Here is an 18,998-nt window from a genome sequence, read left to right on the forward strand (position 1 = left end):
TTATATCAATTTTGTATTTTTATCCTATCCATCTTACTTAAACTTTGGTGTTACTACCACGTAGCTATTAATAAGATGGCAAAGAGATATAAATCTGTAGCAAACACATACAGAGAGAAAAAGAATTCTGAAATTGCCGAGGACTTAATCTCATAGTTTCTTATTTTTAAGGAAATATACTCCTGGTTGTAATATTGTATTTTTTATAGAACAGTCATATTTTCTTCTAGTAAAAGTGTTCCCAGTTTCTGGGATGAATTAAATATATCAATATTTTATGGTGCTCATACCTGATGACCATAATATTCGGGTATTTTTCTACTGAAATAAGTTGGGAAACAGATGTCAAACAGAACGAGCAAACAATTTTATCAATTTTTGTCTATTTATATCCTGACATTTCAGAGAGGCTATAGGCTGTTAATGCTACAAACATTTTCAGATAATAAGGTACACCAATGAGAGCAACATGGCCTGAAAATGTTTTCCCGAAGTATGTGGTATCTCAAATAAACTTGGAAGGATACATCAAATCTGGAAAAAAATGCTTTTGAAATGCAAAGAGAGGCAAGAGTTATTTTTATGGCATTTGGTGGTAACGTTAATTTTACAGCCACATTTTAAATAATATTATTCACATTGTTCAGGTCATTGTACATTATAGAAATTTTTTAGACTACTAAAGCATCAAAAGAGGAAAATAACCATACTAGTTCAGTGGACTATTACTAACATTTTGATGTACTTGATTTTCTGTGCCACTTTTTAATAGTTGTAATTAACTGACAACATAATTTTGTATCCAGAGTTTTTCAGTTAAGATGAAAACTTAAACTTTTTCTCACATTATTAAAAAAAAAAATCTGTCTAGAGTGCGTGGGTGAGTCAGTCGGTTAAGAGACCAACTTTGGCTTGGGTCATGATCTCATGGTTCGTGGGTTCGAGCCGCACATCAGCCTCTGTGCTGACAGCTCAGAGCCTGGAGCCTGCTTCAGATTCTGTGTCTCTCTCTCTCTCTGCTCCTCTCCTGCTTGCACTCATTTCTCTCTCTCTCTCTCTCAAAAATAAATAAAACATTAACAAAAATTTTAATAGGGGCGCCTGGGTGGCGCAGTCGGTTAAGCGTCCGACTTCATCCAGGTCACGATCTCGTGGTCTGTGAGTTCGAGCCCCACGTCAGGCTCTGGGCTGATGGCTCGGAGCCTGGAGCCTGTTTCCGATTCTGTGTCTCCCTCTCTCTCTGCCCCTCCCCCATTCATGCTCTGTCTCTCTCTGTCCCCCAAAAAATAAATAAACGTTGAAAAAAAATTTTAATAAAAAAATAAGATAAATCTGTGGATGTGGTATCTTTAACAGATGCATAATTTAACACTGTAAAGATATATCAATTTATGTATTATTCCCTTATTCTGTATATTTAGGTTAAAGTGTTTCATCTTTCACTATTATAAGCCTGAAATGAACAGAGTAGTTGATGTCTTTGTTTGCCTCTGTCCATTTCCTGCTCTTTGTGGTATGTAGGTCTTGCTCTGTCTTCCATCAGCCATGTGGTTTGAGGAGGACTGACCCAACTTCAGGAGTGGGAGCCCAGCCGTTATTGGCCATGGAGGTTGGTTCAGGGAGAAGCATATAATCATTTAAAAAAGATAGTATGTTAGAGCGCCTGGGTGGCTCCATTGGTTGGGTGTCTGTCTGACTGTTGGTCAGATAAATAAATAAACTTAACAAAAAAAAATTTTTTTAAATACATTCTCATGACACTCTTCACTCAGAAAGATCATTCGGAAACTTCCGAGGCAGAATTACTATTTGTGGCACCAGAGTGTCTCCCAATGTATCACATAAACATAGCCATAGCACAAAATTCTCATTCAAATCATTCAAGGTCACAGTGAATGTGATTCAAGAAAAATAAAGAGGGGGCCTGACCTGTTTGGCAAACAGAAAGGAAAGGAAGGGCACCTATCTGAAGCCATGACAGAATTTACGTCCAGAGAAAAGGCTGGTGAGATAAGAATCGGCATATAAAAAGCAAATGTATTAAAGTTTAGGACATCTACGTTTCAGAATTGTAATTTAGTTCATAACTTAGTTCATTCGTTTAAAATTCTGTGACAAAAGCACTATTCTGTGGACTAGAAAGGTTTCTGAATTACCAAATGTTAGCAGAACTAAAATCATCAACAACAGCCCTCTTTACCCAAAGGGTGTTGAATGTCTGTTCTACACATACCCTTCCGGTCCTCAGACTGAGGAGCTCAGGGACTGAGAGAGAAAGAAGGGAATCAGTAAGGAACTTGAAATCAAGGAAGAGTGTCTACTGCTACCAGAAGAGACATGTCTAGTTTTGGCTGTCCAGAGTCATATCAAAGGCTGAAAGACGTGGTCACACTGTTGTGAAGTCTGAATGGAATGAGTGAATCCTGGAATCTTCAGGTCACTGCTGACAAAAAGAAACCTAAATGAGTAAAAGTTCATGGATCCCTGCCCTCTTTTCAAGTGACAAACAGTGCTTGTTATGTACAGGGCAGGCTGATGGAGCTTGGGAGCTCGGAGATTACACTAAAGGAAATTATCTATGAGCCAGTGGGAGACAACTTTGTCTAATACAAGGCTCTAAGCTAGTATACACAGAGACTTCTGATCCACATGCAGTGCTGGGCAAGCTTTAATTTAAAACCCAGTCTGGGGCGCCTGGGTGGCTCAGTCCATTAAACATCCCTCTTGGTTTCAGCGCAGGTCATGATCTCACAGTTCGTGGGTTCGAGCCCCGTATACGGCTCTGTCTGATGGCACAGAGCCTGCTTGAGAGTCTGTCTCCCTCTCTCTCTGCCCATCCCTTGCTCTCTCTCTCAAAAAAAAAATAATAATAAATAAATAAACATTAAAAAATTTAAAACCCAGTCCCTTGGCTATAGTATAGTTACCAGCTACAATGGCTGGCAGGTTGCCAATGTTTTATATACTGCCTTCTGAAACACTGAATAGCAGTTCTGACCCTCATTAAAAGTAGGTGGATACAAATATTTTAAGTGCCTTCTAAAAATATGTATAATATATTAGGAGAATACAGGAAAACTTGAGATAGAAGAACAAGACCAAAGGAAGAGCTAAGACATAGATATGACTGCCCTGTGGATCCGCTCATTTCCTGCAATGACCCGCAAACTTGGCTTTGAGCTGTCTGCCAGCCAAGACACAAAGAGTAACATGAGCACTTGAGATGAGGATTTGCACTGTCCGTAAGGAATAGGCATATTTGTGTTTTTCATGGGAGGATGGGGCAGGAGGAAGGAGTTTTCCAGATATTAATATTTGGTAACTAATTAGTTATGAAGGTCTCTAAGCTGCCATTATAACCATTATTACTTTCATTCATATAGCACTTAAAGCTCTGCAGGGTAATTTACACACTTTCTTTACTTTGCACAAAAATCTGTGATGCAAGATTTGAGAGGATGGTGTTATTAAAGCAAAATGTATCTCTCACTCATGCATCAAGGAGCTTTGCCTCACTGGGAACACAATGAAAAGGAGAAAATAAGTAGAAAGATCTCTGAGATAACAAACCAAATAGCACCAAGGGTATGCATAGAAAAGAGCTCCTCACTCAGAACCTATATCCCCTTACTTAACCTGAAATTCTAATAAGGTTAGCTAACTCCCTTCCTAAAACCACAGCAGATTAAAAGTTAACAAAACAGGGGCTGTTACAGAGAGGCACTCTGAAAGGACTCCCAAAAGCAGTGTGGTGTAGAAACTGAAAACCCTAGAAACACTCACCAAATAGCATGGGCAAGGATGTGTCAAGGGGTCAGAGTTTCTCTCGCCTGGACCCTGACCCTCCATAAATCAGTTGTTCACATAGGAAATGACATGAGATCATGATCACCCGCCCCCAACCCTTACAGCCTTTCAGAGACCTTCCATGGTTGATGAGATAAAATCCTTATTTAAAATGGCCCACAAGGTCCGGCAAGTTCTGGCTTCTGCCGCCTGCCTCTCTGGCCGGTCTCACATTCCCTCTCACTTCTACCCTACCTGCGTAGACTGCTGTTGCACAATATCTTCTCTCTACCTTGGAAGTGTTTCACGGCCGCCTTTCCTAGGCAATCCCAAAGGTCATTTCCTTGGGAAGCTTTACTGAATCCTGGAGTCTAGATTAGGTTTCCCTGTGAACCCTCAGCCCCTTGGCATTTGAGAGTTGATCCCAGTTGCATTTGTTAGTCTGATTGTTTGATACCTGTTTGCTCCGGGGGCTGTGAGTTCTGGGAGGACGACGGCCAGGTCTGGAACACATGCAGAATAAATATTTACTGAAAAAGAAAAAAGGTATGTAATGTCATAGGACAAGCATGATACATCTCCCTGGTAAGTATTTCAATTTTACTACAAGATCTTTTCAGGAAGGGAGAATCTATTATTTTCTTTATTAAAGAAAAAATGTGAAAAATCCTTTATGGAGTAAAATGGAAAACTCATATGAATTTTAAAGCTAAAACAAGATCCCAGGAATGCTTCAGCCTCTGCCCTCCCCCACCCCCCACGCTTCTGAAGGCATTGTGCTTAATATGGAAACACGGTGTGGTAAAAGATCCATTTCCCCAGGCATCTGGATAGCCAAGGCTCACGTGCAAATATAACTTATTAATACTGAGAAATCTGTCCCGAAGAGGGGGAGTGACTTGGCACGTGTCACACGGCCAATTACAGGTGAGGCTGACGCCAGGACCCAGGTCTCCGGGGGCCTGTCCTGCCTACTGCTTTTCATTAACACACAGCACCTGCCACCTGCTCCCTACTGCAAAGGTCCCCTCCCTCCCGGCCACATCTGGGGCTGATGCTCTAAGCCAGCCACAAATACATTTCAAGTTATGACCAACCAGAATTGAGAAGCGGGGGGCAGGGGGGTAGAAACCCAGGCGGTCGGTTCCCGGCATCATAAGCTGAAGGCTTTTCGCCTGGCCCTCAGGACTGGGCAGTTTCCCTCGAGGGCTGCAAACTCGGCCAAGCTTCGCTCGGGCCCAAACCCGAGGGGCTCTCCCCCTAGCGGCGCAAACGCAGGACTGCAGCGCGTGCCGGAGCCACCGGCAGGCTGCTCTTCTGAGAAGTGCAGGCGGTATTCACGGGGCTGGGAAGCGGGAAAGCTCGGGAGTAACTAACGAAAGACAACACCCCGCAGGAGCCGACGCGGCTGCCCGGCTTCGCGGTCCTGCGCGCAGAGGTTGGCCTCAGCTGCCGCTTAAGGACACCGAGACCCCCTCGGGCTTCCGCCGGGGAGGGCGGAGGTCCCCGGCCGGCACCTCCGGGATGCGGCCGCATTTCCCGCACCGTGCGCCCGGCCCGCGCACGCCGGGGCTCGCCGGCTGGGCCAGGGCGCTAGCGGCGGCGGCGGCAGGCACGCGCGCCGCGCACGCCCACCCACGCCGGGGCTGGCGCGCTGGGGCGGGCGGCCGCTGGGGGACGCCGCCTCGCCGCCTCGCCGCCTCGCCGCCTCGGGCTCGCGCGGCGCGCGTGCGCGCGGGTGGGCGTGGGTGGCAGGGGCGCTACTAGCGCCGGCGTGCGCGCGCGCGCTCCCCCGGGCGCCCTCCCGCGCAGGCCGGCCCTGCTCGGCCCCGGCGCGCGTCACGAGGGGCGGGCAGAAGGGGGTGGGGCCGCGGACCGGAGGGGCCCGAGCGGCGGCTGCCGAGCCCTAGCCGGAGCTGGGCGAGGGCGGCTGCGGTCCCGGCGGCGGCGGCGGGAGAAGATGGTGGCGCTGGAGGTAGGAGCGGCTGGAGCAGAGCTTTATTCCCGGGCTTGGCACCGGCGCTGTCATTAGCGCCGCCTGCTCCCGCGGGCCCGCGAACCCAGCTGTCAGGCAAGGTACTGCCGCCAGGGAGGGGTGGGTGAGTGGGGGGGGGGGTGCCCGGCGCCGATGCTGCCCCCGACGGAGCCCCGGTCCTCGCCGAAGGGTGCCCCCGGGCGCGAGAGGGGCTGCATGGAACAATAGTGCGGATGAGCGGGGACAGCCGGCGACATCCAGGGGGCAATGCCTTTAGCCATGGAGCCAACGGGGCGGGGGAAGGGGGCGCCGAAGGCAGGGACGCCTGGTGTCCGGTGCGCGCTGAGATGCGGGGTTTTGGGGGCAGCGGGCGTGCCTGATGACAGTCAAGGCAGGAGAGAGAGAGAGAGAGAGAGAGAGAGAGAGTGTGTGTGTGTGTGTGTGTGTGTGTGTGTAAAAGGTACAGCCAAGGGGATGGGGGTGGCGGACCGAAGGTGTTGGAGAATGACATTTCCAGGAATCCCCGCTAGGATCCCTCATCCCTGGGCCGCGACTCTCCCGGAGAGTGTGTTGATGGCAACGATGAAGGCAGGATGCACTTGGTCTGTGAGTGTGGAGAGAGGCGCTGGGGTAGGTGCGGATTTGTAAAATCCCATGTGTGTGAGTGTGTATGTGTGTGTACTCGTGTGATTGCATCCGCGCTCCTCTAACTGCGCTCCAAACCCAGAGATCTCCCGGTGCCCTGACTCGCTGTCACCCGCTGACTGTGGGACAGTGTTTGTTATCTTGACCCTGCAATTCTGAGTACAGTCTGTGTTCTGCTCGTGTGTGTGGATGGGCGGCGTGCAGGGATTCTCACTTCCCCTTTCTCTGGCTTCTGGACATGAGGATGTGGAAGTGTGCATGTGGGCTTAGGGCACATGGCAGGCAGGGAAATAGGATAATGGTACCCCTTCTGGGCTTGCTAGCCTTCTGGGGTTTGGAAGGGAGCTTCTATCCCGTGATACTTCTCTCCTCGGCCCCTGTTCTGTAAGGGTCTCTGATGCCCTGACTCTGCAGTTTCTATTGTTTATCTCTTGTCTGACCTGAAGGAGAAGGGTCTTTAATGGCCACATTTGTCTCTCCGTCACCACAACTTTGAATGTCAACTAGACCTTCTCCTTTCACATTTCAGCACTGCAAACCTTAAGGCTGGAGTACCGGTGATCTTTATGTTGGTTCTTGTAGAATGAACTCTGGAGGTGTGAATAGAAAGATGGGGTCAGGGGAGTGTTTGAAAAGAAGAAAAAGATCATACTGAGAAATGTTTGGTACCCCCCCTTGGTCAGCGTCACATAGGCAGGGCGTTTTCCTAAGGAAGAGGGACACTTTATTTCTACGGCTGGTGTCATCCACTCTTCCAGCTTTCACAATGGCTCGGTGGTGCCATATGTCATTCACGAACTGAAATCTCCTGAGACTCATGATAATGGGGTCCTGGGTTGGTGAGGTCTGCTTTCCTAGCCAAGGTAGCCTGCTAATAGAGAATTTGAAAAATGTCACGCTGGCAATAAGTCACCCAGTGGGAGCCAGGATGCAGAATTGCATCCAGAGAGTATAGCTGTTTAATTGTCTCTGTGTGATAAAGATAGGCTTATGTGGGCTTGGATAGAGATAGGGAGATAGCATATTCATATGTGTGTCCACTGCAGTTTGACTCCCAGTGCCTGTATTTCTCCTGCGGTATTTGTGGGAATTAATACACCTCTACACTTAATATCTTGAGACTTCTTTATAAAATGTTGTGTGACTAGATTAGCCTGCTGAGAACATATTTAAATCACAACACCTTAAATTCTACTGCATTGCTGTCAGAATCCAAACTGTCTGCCCCAGTCCTCTTGGAAAAGCCTCTAGCAGGCATGGCTATCCAAGTAAATATATAACACGTTGGCATCAGAGGGTTCTTTCTCTCTTTTCCTTTTAAAAAAATTTTTGTTTTGGCAAAGGTTGCATGATATTGTTGTTACATCAAAAATAATAAAACTCGTGCTGTGCTCATACGGTTTTTCTTCCTGTTTATCTTCTCTTAATTAACGATGATATATAGACCAGGTGCTCTTGAAGCTGTGGACATTACATTTCCCCATGTCCTTCAGTCAAGCCTTCTAAAATTTTAATGTGAGGTTGTTGGATCTCCTCCAAGATTTAAGGATAGATTTATAAAAATGAATTTTGAATCTTAGTTCTTTACTCCATGTCGGTTCTGCCAATGTCTTTCTGAGAAAAGTACTTACGGAATTTAAAAAGCATTCGAAGAGGTTGTGTGTGTGTGTGTGTGTGTGTGTGTGTTTAAGTTGTCTTTATATTTTCAAGTAAAATCCAGAGATGTAAAGGTCTTACAAGAAAGTTTAAGAATGTTAGAAATTGACAAGGTAAATACACTGTTCAGAAGAAGAAGAATTATACAACAACACAATTGATGACTCAGGCAGGAATTAGTGATTTCCTTTCTAATATAATGTGATAATTAAAAAAAAAAAATACAGTGGCTGGCTTTTCCAAAGACTGGACTGGTAAGGTTAATGATACAGCTTGAATCCTATAATTCAGTCTGGTAAACAGCCTTACCTTTTGCTGTAGCCCCCAGCAAGCTGTTTGTTCTGCACGGATGCATTTTCTTCACTTAAAGTACCATTAATGCTTTTCTTTTCCATTATTGGGTCTCTTAAAGAAGTTAGTTTTTCAGAAAACTTGGAAGTAAAAGGCATTTGAAAATTGGCCTGTGGGGCCAAAAGAAATAAACTATGGTACTGTGGGGAGATGGGGCTTGTGTCCTACCAGGAAAAAGTAACTGTTACTAAAATGGAGAGAATTTCAAGGACTAGAGGCCAAAGTTAACCCTTTGGGTTACAGTCATTAACTTACAAGTATTTCTTAACTGACTACTCGATCTCAGGCTGTTTGTACCTTTGAATAGAGTTTGGGGGATGTCCAGAGCGGCACAGATGTGAAGAATAGGGAGACTTAGATCCTGCCCAGAGGAAATTCATGGCCTGGAAGGAGAGACAGGGCATACACATAACTGACTACTATAAAAATGGGGCAAAAGTGAGGTACCTGGGTGGCCCAGTCGGTTAAGTGTCTGCCTTTTGGTTTCATCTCAGGTCATGATCTCACAGTTTCGTGAGTTTGAACCCCATTTCGGGCTTTGCACTGGCAGCACAGAGCCTGCTTGGGATTCTCTTTCTCTCCCTCTCTCTCTGCCCCTCTGCCACTTCACTATCTCTGTCTCTCTCAAAACCAATAAACACTAACTTAAAAAACACTAACTTAAAAAAATGGGCAAAATGGCTACATTACCCAAAAAGCCACATTCCTCCCATGCTGTGGGTGTTTGCAAGGTATAACAATGACTTCCAGTGGAAGAATTAGTGAACATTACATGGAAGAGATCACATTTGAGCTGCGATTTATACAGGCGGTGTCTGGGCTGGCAGGGAGGGAAGGGCATGTGTGAGGAGGAGTGAGTAGCAGAGACTTGGTGACAGAAAAGTGTGTGTTTGCCCAAAGAATCGTGTGTTTTGGCTGAAGTGCAGGGAATGCCAAGGGATGTAATGAGAGAGAAGGTGAGAAAGAGAGGCTTTCAAGGTTGTGGAGCAACCGGTGTGTGGATTTCAGTAAGTACCAGGGAGCCATGGGAGGCTTCTGAGAGAGAGGGTCAACAGGGTCAGAACTGTGCTTTAGGGCAACAACCTTGTAGCAATGTGTTGGACATAATGCAATGAGAAAAGACTGGTTGGAGGGAGACCAGATAGAGTCCTTTGCCAAATTAAGGGTAAGAGGAAATGAGGCAGTGGGAAGAAGAAGAAGAGAAGGGCTCCAGGTGGGGTGTGGGAATAATCTAAATACTGACAAGGGAAGTCAAAAGTCATCATTGAGCTCAGCCGAGACAGTGATGGGGCTGTTGTCAGAGAGGAGGTTCAGAGGAGGGTGAGGAAGAGGAGAAAAAAGAGCTTTCATTTTGGCCATGACAGATTTGTCCAAATGAAGGGACTAGAATACAGGTGTAGGTGTCTCAGAGAGAAGTCAAAGCTACAAAGAGAGATTTGTGAGTCCTGTACTTAGGAGTGATTTTGATGTCTCAGGAATGGCCTGGGAAGAAAATGGAGCAAAACAAAGGGTAAGGGTAGGATCCTTGGGGGATGTCTGTATGTTGAGGGGTGGGGGGAAGAGAAAGAAGAGAATGGGAGCAATATTAAACAAGGGACAGCTGGAGCAATATGGTGGAAGTCACATGGTGTCACAGAAGCTGGAAAGGTGAGGGAGCCATCACCATTCCTACATCATTCATACAGCGCACCCCATAGGGCCAAGGGCACAACAAAGGAAAAGCCAATGGATTTGACTCCTCACTTTCCTCAATTATCTCTGAGGCAGGTGGAAGTGGGGGTTAGAGTCAGGGGTGTGGTGCATGTGGAAAGCAGTGAAGACAGACTTACTTTCAAATAAGTTGGGTGGTGAGAGGGAAGGGGAGTTTGATGCATCAGAGAAATGACATACTATAGAGAAAGTAATGTGTTTCTCGTAAGAAGGCATGGGCCTACCTTCTCATCAGAGAAAAAAGAATCCATAGGAAAGAAGAGACATTGAAAATCTAAGAGAGACTCTAAACTAATGGAATGGAATCTTCAGGAAGGTGGGGGGATCCTGAAGGAGGGCAGAGGAAGGACTCTTGAGACAGAAGCATGGGAGCTTTCAGGTGGAAAGAGAATAATTTGGCCCCAGTCTCCTAAATAAAGTCAGAGGTGGGCAGGTTGAGACCATGGGCAAAATGACAACTTGGAATATGCCTTGTGGAAATGTAGCAGTGAGTCAGTTAGGGGCGAGTAAAAGATTTCCCCCCAACTATGCGGACCACTGCACTGGGGGAGTGTGAATTTATAGTGTAGCCAATTAGCCCTATGTAAGCAGAGTTGGACAACTACTTATGTGATTTTTGTAATTGTGGGCATTTAATGTTGTTAAATACAGTGTTAAATCCCGTTTCCCTTAAACTCAATGAAGAGTGAAAAATGGTTACCTTTAAAATTAGCTAATTAAAAAAAATACTCCACCCGAAGTATTTCCTGTGACTATTCTCCCTGAGGGATTGCTGACTTAAATCAATAAAACATATAGTAAAAGAATGGGGGGGGAAACGCAAGTGTTTTCTAAAAGATGGGCTTTCTCTATCTGTAACAGCAGGATATGGCTTTACCGGGGAGCGTAAAGTCGATTTTTCAAAAGAAAAATCAAATATAGCACCTCACTCAACACCATACTCATCATAAGCAGTCAATAAATATTTGTCACATGAATACATGAATAAATTTATTTTTTTAGTAAGCTAGGGATAGTATCTAAGATCTAAAATACTGGGATTTCTTTCTGATTTACACCGCAGACATTGAATGAGTTACATTCCATGGCCCATACAAGTTTATGATAGAATTAAAGAAGTTTTATTTATTCATACCTGCTATATATGTTGAAGCTTTATAAAAAATTTCATTTCACAAAATACTTATGTATCCTTTAGGCTTTTGAGTTTTGGGGCTGTCGTGATTCTGGATGAGTTTATAGCACTTCATCTGTGGTTGAGTGATGATTGGGGTATTCTAATGATGAAAGAATCTATTCATTTCTTCAACAAACATTCCTTGAACCCCTCCTCTAGACCAGACAACTAGTCTAGATTCAAGGGGTACAGTGAGGGGGAAAAGTTGCTGCTATCGCTGACCTTTTTGTGGGGGGAGATTAAAAAATAAATAAGCTAATATATATAATATGTCAGGGGATGGTAAGTGCCATAAAGAATAAAGTAGGGAAGACACTAGAGCATGACGATGTAGAGGGTGCTGTTATTTTATAGAGAGTGTTAAGGGAAGGCCCTGAGCAGAGAGTTTAATGAGTAGAGGAATGAGCCATACAGCTATTAGGGGGAAGGACCTTGTAAGCAGAGAGCATGTCAGGAGCTAAAGGCCTAAGCCAGACATGCTTGGCATGATCAAGGAACAGCAGGGAGGCCTCATGGGTTTCCTTGCTTCACCAGGCTGTGTCATATTGTACCTCATAGGTGGAGCAGTCGCTTGGGGATCCTTAAAGGACTTGTAAGGCAGTGCGTTGCTTTGCCTTTCAGTCAGTCTCCCATAAGGCTGTACCAGCAGGTGCCATGTTTGGGCTGACCTGTGTGTGAGTCAGTGCTGGGTTTATCAAAAGACAGGTTGGGGCACCTGGGTGGCTCAGTCGGTTGAGCGTCCAACTTCAGCTCAGGTCATGATCTCACAGCTCGTGAGTTCGAGCCCTGCATTGGGCTCTGTGCTGATGGCTCGGAGCCTGAAGCTTGCTTCGGATTCTGTGTCTCCCTCTCTCTCTGCCCCTAACCCACTCGCATTCTGTCTCTGTCTCTCTCAACAATAAATAAACATTTAAAAATTAAAAAAAAAAAAAGACGGGTGTCCTTGAGCTAACATTGACGCTGGAAAACTTGAAAACTGGCTCCGTCTGGGTAGTGATGAAGCTCTAGTCAGCTCCAGATTGTCCCTCTCCTAGAACTGCCACATGGCTCTTCCACAGTCTGAGTCCCTCTTCAGTTATAGGCTTGCTTTTCTTCCTTCCTCTTTCATGTCCCATTCTCAAGTCCTTGAGGCTGGAACCATGTTTTGCCCATCTGGGCATACCCTACAGCCCCCCAGAAATACTCTCTGCATCAGTGAGGGATCATCAAGTACTTAGGGAAAGGAACAGATGAGACATTTCCAAAGATGTAAGTAATCCAGGTGGAAAGAATGAGGGTAAAGCTCATCCACCTTGACTTGTGCAGACAGCTGGTTTAGAGGACACAAAATCACCACATGACACTGAAGTAGCTTATGCATGAGGGGCCTGAGACAGGGGCTTGGGTGCAGGTAGTTTTAGTGGGGAGGTGATCCCAAGAAGCATGAGTGAGAGAGTGGAGAAAATGAGACCGGGAAGAAAAGAAAGCCAGTAAGAGGTGGGCTGATGAGCAGATTACCATTGTGGGCAATGGAGGCTCGGTTCTGCTGGGATAGCATAGAATGCACTTTATCGTTGTCCAGCAAGTGGTGGGGAAACCAGGATGTTCATCCATCATGTGATACCAGACATGCTGAATCCTCAGCACTTTAGGGGTGCCAGTAATGGCCTGAGCAAGCCTGGGAGGCACCAGAGAAAGCCCTGGGGTGGATAAGCAGAAGGCAGAGTGGGCTGGAGTTGGGGATTTGTCAGTGTGCATGGGAAGTGTCCCGCAGAGCTGAGAAGGGGGCTGAGGAGACGTGAAGCAGGGCTTCATTCGGCATGGAACAGACAGAGCGTAAAGAATCTTGTAACAGCTAAGAATCAGTCCGATAGCAGTTATTGGTGTTTTAATTTAGGGATCTTAATGCATTGCAATAGCTACCTGCAATCTGGTTGGTTCACTCACGTGCGGACCACAAGGAGCCTCGGTTATGTGGGATGCAGGTCACCATATATGCCCACGTATAAGGTACCCTCGATGATAAGGTGGTCCCCAGTTGTCCCATGAGATGGTTTTTAAAAAGGCTTTACATCAACTTGAAAAAAGCACATTTTAGGGATACAGATAAAGGGCGAAATGTATACTTGTATTCAATTTTTAACTTACTTGCTTATAGTTAAAATCGTATTGTGTAAAAATTAGCAATTTCAAAAATATGACATCCTTCTATTCTCACACTGTATGATATTGTTTATTCCACTGTTTCACCGGCTCCTTTGACTTCAGAGTCTTTTTTGTCATTAGGCCACATTTGGTGTGTTAATTTCTAACTTGTTTGAAATATAGTAGTTCTTTTTTTTATTTTAATGTTTATTTATCTTAGAGAGAGACAGAGTGTGAGCAAGGTAGGGGCAGAGAGAGAGGGAGATACAGAATCTGAAGCAGGTTGCAGGCTCCGAGCTATCAGCACAGAGCCCCACGGGGCTCAGACTCACGAACCACAAGATCATGACCTGAGCCAAAGTCAGATACTTAACCGACGAAGCAACCCCGGCGCCCCAAACTATAGTACTTCCTAAATGCTTGTAAGATGCTGCCACTACAAACTATATCCCAAGACCTGTGTGCCCATTTACATAAGAACAGTTGTTCCTATAGGTGTATATTCACAATCTCACAACCCAGCACGTCTGAATTATTTGGATAAGGACATCCAATATAGGAAGCTGTGAAGAAATATTTACTTAAATTGGTATTAAAAGCGTGGCCTCCTTCGTGCATGTATGCATGTATTCATTCATTCATTTATCCATCCTTTTTCAATCATGTGACCTCCATACACATTCCTGTGTAATATCAATGGTGATCATTTCAGGCTCTCTTCCCCAGATTTTTTTCAGGTAATCTGCCTACCCCTCCTTTTCATGAAATCTTCAGGCTTACTGGGAAAAATGTTTTTGACATGGTTTCTCCCTTTAAAATCATCTGTCGTCACAACCAGCATTAATGAATTGCTTGATTTCAGCTCTTGTTATCTTGGAGATAATGGGCTCTTTGCTTTCGGGTGTTCAGAAGAAAGTAATTGAGAGAATGCCTCATAACGTGGAGCTTTCTATGGAGTCAAACTAAATCTTTTTCCAAAATCTAATTTTTGGGTGGTAGTAATACCATCCCTGTCCACTAAGTTTCCTCTCCAGCCCCTTTCTCTTCTGCTCCCTGGTAAATCAACTCGTGTAAAACATACAGTCCCCATTTATTTCATAAAGGAGTTGGTTAGTTATCATTCTGAATAACGTAATCATTCATGTTTCTGATTTCTAATACATCCTGTATCTTGAGATCAATTCTGTATTCATTGTCAGATACACCTTATTTTAAAGACCAGGTATACTTGACAAGTTATGCATACTTTTTCCTCCTGTCAATTGTAGTATGTTTTAAATGCAGAGGAAGAGTTTGACATTGAAAACATTCCCACTCATCAGGAATAATTAGCCCTTAACATGACTGTTCAGTGAATTAGGATTCTTATAGCGGACTTCCCTGAAGTGATCACACTCTTCTTCGGTGGCTTTAAAATTTTTTGGACCATGATCCCTACTGAGAATACAATTTACACCACAGCCTGGCAATACAGATCACTAAATGTAAACACACATGTACACACACACACACGCACACACTTATCACTGAAACACAGAGGTTTCACTCAACAGTGCTTGTCCTTTATTATGTATGGTACACTCTGATATTTTCTGTTTTGTTCTGTTCTAGTCCATATGGTTGGCAACCCATTAAAATGATTTCAGCACTAATGGGTTCTGACATGTAGTTCAAAAAACACTGTTCTGTTGTGTTACATCCATCAAAAAGAGTGCTTCTTTTTCTTATGGTGTGAAATGATTCTGTGTCAGAAGTTCAGGGTTTATTTCTTTCAGATCATCAGCATACCTAGACATCGGGCGGTGTGCACGTACAATGTCACAGTAGTCCTAAGAGGAAACTTTATTTTTCAGTCAATGTCTTATTTCTGAAAGAAGAAATTATTAGTGTGGAAAATGGAAAGCAGAATCAAATCTTAGTGGCTCTCCTGGGCTGTGCACACCACGCCTAGGCGCTGGGCCCTGACCTCACCGTTGGACTGATTACTCACTGGCCTGCCTAATCTCTCCTTACAATTCTTTCCTCCCCTTCTGCCTTCCTGCCTCTTTCCCAAGCTGCGGCCACCAAGCCCCGGGAGTTCAATTACTTAATTCTCAATTGCAACCTAATATATTTCTTCCCTGATGTGAAAATAGTTTTTACACCCAATTCTCTTCCAAATAACTTGAAAGTACACGAATTTTTTCCCCCCTGAGCTAATGCCTAGGGGAACTTTGTCCTAAAGGAGCTAGAAATTGTTCCACAGATGGAATGTTTCCATAGTGTTAGGGAGCATGAACGTCTAACCTGATCTTTTATGTTCAGGTATGAATTCATCCTTTATGGCTCTCTAGTTGTCTAATATAAGTACATATTAATTACTGCTTTATTTATTTGTTTTTTAATGTTTATTTTTGGGAGAGAGAGAGAGCAGGAGAGGGGCAGAGAGAGAGGGAGACACAGAGTCTGGCAGGCTCCAGACTCTGAGCTGTCGTGGGGCTCGAACTCATGAGCCGTGAGATCATGACCTGAGCTGAAGTCGGATGTTTAACCAACTGAGCCACCCAGGCACCCCTGTCAATCCCTGTTTTAAAGTGCCCAGCACCCAGGGGCACCTGGGTGGCTCAGTCGGTTCAGAATCCGACTTCAGCTCAAGACATGATCTCACGGTTTGTGAGTTCGAGCCCCACATTGGGCTCTGTGCTGACGGCTCGGAGCCTGGAACCTGCTTCCGATTCTGTCTACGTCTCTCTCTGCCCCTTCCCCGCTCATGCTCTGTGTCTCTCTCAAATATAAACAAAGCGTTAAAAAAAAATAAATAAATGCTCAGCACCTTCCCCAAGCAGTGAATGAAACAACAAGGTAACATCACAACTGCAAAATGCCAGGCGTTGTGCTGAGTAGTATACACGGTTAACTCATTTGCTTCTCCTGATAGTCTCATTTACTCTTCAACTTCATCAGGACAGGATTTATGCAGCAGACAGGATTCTGAGGCTCCCGGATGTTCTCTCAGTGACTACAAGACCGGATGAGGGCACTCACCCCAGGTCCAGGGACACGTACCGTCTCAGGCTGCTTTTGCACTACAACAGTGTGTAAACCAATGAGCAGGGCTGCATTCCAATAAAACTTTATTTATGGAGACTGAAATTTGAATTTCGTATCTCTTTAACATGTCACAACATTTTGATTCCTTTCTTGATTTTTTTCCCCCCAACCATCCAAAAATGTAAAATCATTCCCAACACCCAGGCAGGACATAAACAGGCAGTGGGCTTGTCCTCTGGAACTTAGTTTGCTGACTCGTGGGCCCAGACAGTTCCTGGTGCCAGTCTCCTTTGCCCTGGGGCCCTGAGGTAGCCCCTCACCACACTCACCCAGCTGGCCTCCCTTCTTTATGACGCCCTTGTCCCACGTGTGTGTGTGTGTGTGTGTGTGTGTGTGTGTGTGTGTTGTCTTTCCAATCTCAGCACCATGGGGTGGAAAGGTTCAGACACTATCATATGATGCTGCCATCAATCAGCTGCCAATATTGAACAAGTCTCTAGATTGGGCCGAGAGAAACTCAGTTTCCCCAGCTGTAAAAGGGAGGATGATGAAACCTGCCTTTCCTACCTCTTCCTATACAGAGCTGCTGGGAGGGTCAAATAAGATATAAAGGGCTATAGAAAAGTGAGGTAGACGTGTCACTTCCTTCTTAATGACCTTGGGCAGAAGTGACATCTCCCTCCTCTAACCAAGGGGTTGGCAAACACTTTCAGTGTAGGGCCAGACAGTAAATAGGTCCTGTGGGCCATACGGGTCTCTGTCACAGTTTTAGTGCAAAAGCAGCCATAGACAATATGTAAACCAACGAGTGTGGCTGTATTCCAATAAAACTTTATTCATGTTTGCTGAAATCTGAATTTTGTATCACTTTCACATGTCACAAAATTTTGATTCCTTTCTTCATTTTTTTTCAACCTTCTAAAAATGTAAAAGCTTCTCCCGTCTCCCAGGCAGGACAGAAACAGGCAGTGGGCCAGACTTGTCCCATGGAACTTAGCTCCCTGACTCCTGACATAAATGCTTACAACACATTGTTCTGCTTGTTAGCAAGCAACCACAGTTCCCTTTGGACCACAGAAATGTGTGCCCACTTTCTTCCTTCTCTCTCCTGTCCTTCCAAAATGTACATCCGCCCACCTACATTTTTTTTTCACCTCCTTTAGCACTGGGAAGGATAATAGCATATGGACAGCATGCACATACGTACACATATAGAGTATATGCGGAGTACATGTTTGTTGAATCAGTGGGGATGAGAAAATCTGTTGCTTTTCTGTGTATCTTATTTTTCTCATCTTTTTAAAGAAATCCCACCTATTCTCTAGCAAACTTTGGGGAATGACTGAGTCAACTCCTGTAATTAAATTTAAGGGCTTTAAACTTCATGCCTAGGAGTTTTCTTCCCCCCCCCACCCCCGCCCCTGTTATTAACCATAAAAGGAAAAGAATGTCAGGGAAGAAAGAAGGGGAAAACAAACAGTCAATAGAATATCAGCCTTTCAGCATCAAAAGGGCTTATTGGAGAATAACCAGAATGGCCAAACATTTAGCTTTAGTCCCTGGGGCTTTCTGTCACTACCCTGAGCTCTGGAGGCTGAAGGCTTCTGTGCCTCAGCTGTCAGAAGCCCTGCCTTTTGCTGCATGTTCTCAAAAATTTAACTCGGGGTGGTGGGGGGCCAGAACTCTGTGCCTTTGTCTATGAACAAAGAGAACCTGGTAGAATGTACTTTATTTTTTCGTCTGTGTTGCCCTATTGTGTATCAAGGAATCCTGCACATCTCTGAACAGCAAAGCCTTGAACACAGCACCCAATTTTTTTCTTTCTTTTTTAAATGTTTATTCATTTTTTGAGAGAGAGAGAAAGTGCAAATGGGGGAGGGGCAGAGAGAGAGGGAGACACAGAATCCCAAGCAGACTCCAGGCTCTGAGCTGTCAACACAGAGCCTGACATGGGGCTCAAACCCACAAACCGTGAGATCATGACCTGAGCTGAAGTCAGACGCCTCACCAACTGAGCCAGCCAAGCGCCTCCCGTTTTATTTCTCGATAAGTATAGGCCTGAGAGTGGAATGATTAGGAAATGTGTACATTAAAATTTTTCTTCTCAAATGAGGTGGACAGAAACTGGATGGTGGAATTATAACAGCATGTTATACGAACAACACGTTTGCTAGTTTTCCAGATATTCTTTGATGAATATGTTGCTCTGTGCTCTATCATGAGGAAACTCTATGTGTGTGTGTTTAAGGGGTAAGAAGAAAGGAACAAGCTAGAAAATTGGAACAAAATTATTAATAGAATGTGCCCTTTAGTAAAATTTGTTAAGGAAAGGAGCAGTTAGGTCAGCTTTCAAATAAGCACTGTTTTAGTGTGCCCAAATATATTAATTTTCTGTAACCTGGGGAAAAGATCCACGGCTGGTGTGAAATAAATCATAATGTATGCTTTCAGCCTGGCACAGACCATTACAGCTCTGGTAGATGCTGTCTGGCCTCTAAGACAGAAGGTGAAGCTGGTGTTAGAAGTCACGTGAAGTACTTGAAG

The 18,998-nt window shown here is 44.9% G+C and overlaps 1 protein-coding gene and 1 long non-coding RNA gene across 8 annotated transcripts in view; one reads left to right on the forward strand and one right to left on the reverse strand.

Annotated features, from left to right (window-relative positions):
* Positions 1-1,318: 1,318 nt before the first annotated feature.
* Positions 1,319-5,417, reverse strand: LOC106985797 (uncharacterized). Of its 2 annotated transcripts, none has more exons than XR_008291264.1 (3): positions 4,884-5,417; positions 4,244-4,316; positions 1,319-2,440 (listed from the first exon to the last, which is right to left on the reverse strand). It is a non-coding gene; the product is annotated as an uncharacterized LOC106985797 (long non-coding RNA). The 2 variants fall into 2 exon arrangements; XR_003414558.2 differs by having other exon boundaries at positions 1,319-2,443.
* Positions 5,418-5,644: 227 nt separating this feature from the next.
* APBA1 (amyloid beta precursor protein binding family A member 1) overlaps positions 5,645-18,998 on the forward strand; it is a 204,527-nt gene continuing 191,173 nt past the window's right edge. For 5 of the 6 annotated variants that reach the window (XM_027041072.2, XM_053205290.1, XM_027041076.2 and 2 more), the window contains exon 1: positions 5,652-5,862. The gene's annotated coding sequence lies outside the window, so the exon portion shown is untranslated. Of the gene's footprint in view, positions 5,863-18,998 lie in introns of all 6 variants that reach the window. The other variant, XM_027041073.2, reaches the window with a different exon arrangement.

This window comes from Acinonyx jubatus, chromosome D4, assembly GCF_027475565.1.
Source record: "Acinonyx jubatus isolate Ajub_Pintada_27869175 chromosome D4, VMU_Ajub_asm_v1.0, whole genome shotgun sequence".
NCBI lineage: Eukaryota > Metazoa > Chordata > Mammalia > Carnivora > Felidae > Acinonyx > Acinonyx jubatus.